The following is a 6680-nucleotide window of genomic DNA, read 5'->3' as shown; positions in this document are numbered from 1 at the left end:
ATGCATTATATCGTTATACCTTATATGGTAATAGTACATAACCTTATACGTCATATAGTGACGCAGTATAACATTATAGGTTGTAACGTAATACTCCATAACGTTATACGTCATATATTAATGCAATATAACGTTATGCGTTATAACAGTATATGACGTTATACGTCATATAGTGATGCAGTATAACGTTATAGGTAATTACGTAATAGTAAATAACGTTGTACGTCACATAGTGATGAAATTTATTGTTATCTGTTATTACGTAATAGTATATAACGTTATACGTCATATAGTGATGCAATATAACGATATGCATTATAACGTAATAGTATATAACGTTATACGTCACATAGTGACGCAATATATCGTTATATGTTATAACGTAATAGTATATAACGTTATACGTCATATAGTGATGCAGTAAAACGTTATAGGTACCAACGCAATAGTATATAACGTTATACGTCACATAGTGATGCAATATATCGTTATCTGTTATTACGTAATAGTATATGACGTTATACGTCATATAGGGATGCTATATAACGTCATAAGTGATATAGTGATGCTAAATAACGTTATGGCTTATAACGTAATAGTATATAACGTTATACGTCATATAGTGATGCAGTACATCGTTATAGGTTATAACGTAATAGTATATGACGCTATACGTAATATAGTGGTGCAGTATATCGTTATACCTTATAACGTAATAGTATACAACTTTATACGTCATATAGTGATGCAGTACATCGTTATAGGTTATAACGTAATAGTATACGACGTTATACGTCATATAGTGGTGCAATATAACGTTATACGTTGTAACGTAATAATATATAAGGTTATACTTCATGTAGTGGTGCAATATATCGTTATACCTTATAACGTAATAGTATACAACGTTATACGTCATATAGTGATGCAGTACATCGTTATAGGTTATAACGCAATAGTATATAACGTTATGCGTCACATAGTAGTGCAACATATCGTTATACGTTGTAACGTAAGGCTCCATAACGTTATGCGTCATATAGTAATGCAATATAACGTTATACGTTATAACGTAACAGTATATGACGTTATTCGTCATATAGTGATGCAACATGTAGTCATACGTTATAGCGTAATTCTCTATAACGTTATACGTTACAATGTAATAGTATATGACGTTATGCGTCATATAGTGATACAATATAACGTTATAAGTGATATAGTGATGCAGTATAACGTTATAAGTGATATTGTGATGCAATGTAACGTTATGCGTTATAAAGTAATAGTATAAATCGTTATACGATATAAGGTAATACTCTATAACGCTATACGTTATAACGTAATAGTTCATAACGTTATACGTCATATAGCGATGCTATATAATGTTATAAGTGATATAGTGATGCAATATAACGTTATACATTATAACGTAATAGTATATAACGTTATACGTGATATAGTGATGCAGTACATCGTTATAGGTTATAACCTAATAGTATATGACGTTATACGTCATATAGTGGTGCAATATATCGTTATACCTTATAACGTAATACTATATAAGTTTATACTTCATATAGTGATGCAATATATCGTTATACCTTATAATGTAATAGTATATAAGGTTATACTTCATATAGTGATGCAATATACCGTTATACCTTATAACGTAATACTATATAAGGTTATACTTCATATAGTGATGCATTATATCGTTATACCTTATAACGTAATAGTATATAACGTTATACGTCATATAGTGACGCAGAATAACATTATAGGTTGTAACGTAATACTCTATAACGTTATACGTCATATAGTGATGCAATATAACGTTATAAGTTATAACGTAATAGTATAAACGTTATACATCATATAGTGATGCAATATAACGTTATACCTTATAATGTAATAGTATATATGGTTATACTTCATATAGTGATGCAATATATCGTTATACCTTATAACGTAATAGTATATAAGGCTATACTTCATATAGTGATGCATTATATCGTTATACCTTATAACGTAATAGTACATAACGTTATACGTCATATAGTGACGCAGTATAACATTATAGGTTGTAACGTAATACTCCATAACGTTATACATCATATAGTAATGCAACATAACGTTATACGATAAAACGTAATACTCCATAACGTTATACGTCATATAGTGATGCAATATAATGTTATAAGTTATAACGTAATAGTATAAACGTTATACATCATATAGTGATGCAATATAACGTTATACCTTATAACGTAATAGTATATAACGTTATACGTCATATACTGATGCAGTACATCGTTATAGGTTATAACGTAATAGTATAAACGTTATACATCATATAGTGATGCAATATAACGTTATACCTTATAACGTAATAGTATATAACATTATACGTCACATAGTGATGCAATATAACATTATACCTTATAACGCAATAGTATATAACGTTATACGTCATATAGTGATGCAATATGACGTTATGTGTTATAACGTAATAGTATATAACATTATACGTCACATAGTGATGCAATATATCCTTATACCTTATAACGCAATAGTATATAACGTTATACGTCATATAGTGACGCAGTATAACGTTATAGGTTGTAACGTAATACTCCATAACGTTATACGTCATACAGTAATGCAATATAACGTTATACGTTATAACAGTATATGACGTTATACGTCATACAGTGATTCAGTATAACTTTATAGGTAATAACGTAATAGTATATAATGTTATACGTCACATAGTGATGAAATATATCTTTATCCGTTATAAGGTAATAGTATATAACGTTATACGTCATATAGTGATGCAATATAACGTTATACGTTATAACGTAACAGTATATGACGTTATTCGTCATATAGTGATGCAATATGCAGTCATATGTTATAGCGTAATTCTCTATAACGTTATACGTTATAATGTTATAGTATATGACGTTATGCGTAATATACTGATAAAATATATTGTTATAAGTGATATAGTGTTGCAATATAACGTTATACCTTAAAACGTAATAGTATATGACGTTATACGTCATATAGTGATGCAATATATCGTTATACGTTGTAACGTAATAACGTTAATAACGTTATATTATCCATAATGTTATACGTCATATAGTAATGCAATATAACGTTATACGTTAAAACGTAATACTTCATAACGTTATACGTCATATTGTGATGCAATATAACGTTATAAGTTATAACGTAATAGTATAAAAGTTATACATCATATAGTGATGCAACATAACGTTCTAAGTGATATAGTGATGCAATATAACGTTATAAGTGATATAGTGATGCTACATAACGTCATACCTTATAGCGTAATAGTATATAACGTTATACGTCACATAGTGACGCAGTATAACGTTATAGGTTCCAACGCAATAGTATATAACGTTATACGTCACATAGTCATGCAATATGTCGTTATACGTTGCAACGTAATGCTCCATAACTTTATGCGTCATATAGTAATGCAATATAACGTTATACGTTATAACGTAACAGTATATGACGTTATTCGTCATATAGTGATGCAACATGTAGTCATACGTTATAGCGTAATTCTCTATAACGTTATACGTTATAGTGTAATAGTATATGACCTTATACGTCATATAGTGATGCAATATAACGTTATAAGTGATATAGTGATGCGATATAACGTTATGGGTTATAACGTAATAGTTTAAATCGTAATACGATATAACGTAATACTCTATAACGCTATACGTTATAACGTAAGAGTTCATAACGTTATACGTCATATAGTGACGCAGTATAACGTTATAGGTGGTAACGTAATACTCCATAACGTTATACGTCATATAGTAATGCAATATAACGTTATATGTTGTAACAGTATATGACGTTATACGTTATATAGTGATGCAGTATAACGTGATAGGTAGTAACGTAATAGTATATAACGTTATAAGTCACATAGTGATGAAATATATCGTTATCCGTTATAAAGTAATAGTAATTAACGTTAAACGTCATATAGTGATGCAGTATAACGTTATAGGTTATAACACAATAGTATATAACGTTATACGTGACATAGTAATGCAATATGTCGTTATACGTTGTAACGTAATGCTACATAACGTTATGCGTTATATAGTAATGCAATATAACGTTATGCACTATAAGGTAATAGTATAAAACGTTAAACGTCATATAGCGGTGCAATATATCGTTATACCATATAATGTAATAATATATAAGGTTATATTTCATATAGTGATGCAATATATCGTTATACCTTATTACGTGATAGTATATAAGGTTATACTTCATACAGTGATGCATTATATCGTTATACCTTATAACGTAATAGTATATAACTTTATACGTCATATAGTGACGCAGTATAACATTATAGGTTGTAACGTAATACTACATAATGTTATACGTCATATAGTAATGCAATATAACTTTATAAGTTATAACGTAATAGTAAAAACGTTATACGTCATATGGTGGTGCAATATAACGTTATAAGTCATATAGTGATGCAGTACATCGTTATAGGTTATAACGTAATAGTATATAACGTTATACGTCACATAGTGATGGAATATATAGTTATACCTTGTAACGTAATACTCCATAACGTCATACGTTATAACGTAATAGTTCATAACTTTATACGTCATATAGTGATACAGTATAACGTTATAGGAATAACGTATTAGTATGTAAGGTTATACTTCACATAGTGATGGAATATATAGTTATACCTTACAACGTAATACTCCATAACGTTATACGTCATATAGTAATGCAATATAACGTTATACGTCACATAGTGATGTAATATACCGTTATACATTATAACGTAATAGTATATAATGTTATACGTCTTACAATGATGCAATATAACGCTATACGTTATAACGTAATAGTTCATAACGTTATACGTCAAATAGGGATGCAGTACAACGTTATAGGTTATAACGTAATAGTATATGACATTATACGTCACATAGTGATGCAATTTAACGTTATGCGTTATAACGTAATAGTATAAACCGTCATACGTTATAACGTAATACTCTATAACGTTATACGTTATAACGTAATAGTTCATAACGTTATACGTCATATAGGTATGCTATATAACGTCATACTTCACATAGTGATGCAATATATCTTTATACCTTATAACGTAATAGTATATAACGTTATTCGTCATACAGTGATGCAATATAACGATATACGTTATAACGTAATAGTATATAACGTTATACGTCACATAGTAATGTAATATGTCGTTATACGTTAAATCGTAATACTTCATAACGTTATACTTCATATAGTGATGCAATATAACGTTATACGTTATAACGTAATAGAATATGACGTTATACGTCATATAGTGATGCAATATAATGTTATAAGTGACATAGTGATGCAATAAAACACTATACGTTATAACGTAATAGTTCATAACGTTATACGACATATAGGGATGCCATATAACGTCATACGTCACATAGTGATGTAATAAACCGTTATACATTATAACGTAATAGTATATAATGTTATACGTCTTACAATGATGCAATATAACGCTATACGTAATAACGTAATAGTTCATAACGTTATACGTCAAATAGGGATGCAGTACAACGTTATAGGTTATAACGTAATAGTATATGACATTATACGTCACATAGTGATGCAGTACAACGTTATAGGTTATAACGTAATAGTATATGATATTATACGTCATATAGTGGTGCAATATAACGTTATAAGTGCCATAGTAGTGCAATATAACGTTATGCCTTATAACCTAATAGTATATAACGTTATACGTCATATAGTGATGCAATATAACGTTATGCATTATAGCGTAAAAGTATATAACGTTATACGTCACATAGTGATGCAATATATCGTTATACCTTATAACGTAAAAGTATATAACGTTATACGTCATATGGTAATGCAATATGTCGTTTTACGTTGTAACGTAGTGCTCCATAACGTTATACGACATATAGTAATGCAATATAACGTTATACGTTATAACGTAACAGTATATGACGTTATTCGTCATATAGTGATGCAATATGTAGTCATACGTTATAGCGCAATACTCTATAACGTTATACGTTATAATGTAATAGTATATGACGTTATGAGTCATATAGTGATGCAATATAACGTTATAAGTGATATAGTGATGCAATATGACGTTATAAGTGATATAGTGATGCAATATAACGTTATGCGTTATAACGTACTAGTATATAACGATATAATTCATATAGTGATGCAATATAACGTTATATGTGATATAGTGATGCAATATAACGTTATAAGTGATATAGTGATGCAATATAACGTTATGCGTTATAACGTAATAGTATAAATCGTTATACGATATAAGGTAATACTCTATAACGCTATACGTTATAACGTAATAGTTCATAACGTTATACGTCATATAGGGATGCTGTATAACGTTATAAGTGATATAGTGATGCAATATAACGTTATACCTTATAACGTAATAGTATATAACGTTATACGTCATATAGTGGTGCAGTACAACGTTATATGTTATAACTTAATAGTATATGACGTCATCCGTCATATAGTGGTGCAATATATCGTTATACCTA

The sequence above is a fragment of the Bombus affinis genome, unplaced genomic scaffold (assembly GCF_024516045.1).
Source record: "Bombus affinis isolate iyBomAffi1 unplaced genomic scaffold, iyBomAffi1.2 ctg00000183.1, whole genome shotgun sequence".
Taxonomy (NCBI): Eukaryota; Metazoa; Arthropoda; class Insecta; order Hymenoptera; family Apidae; genus Bombus; species Bombus affinis.
This window is presented reverse-complemented; position numbering follows the sequence as displayed.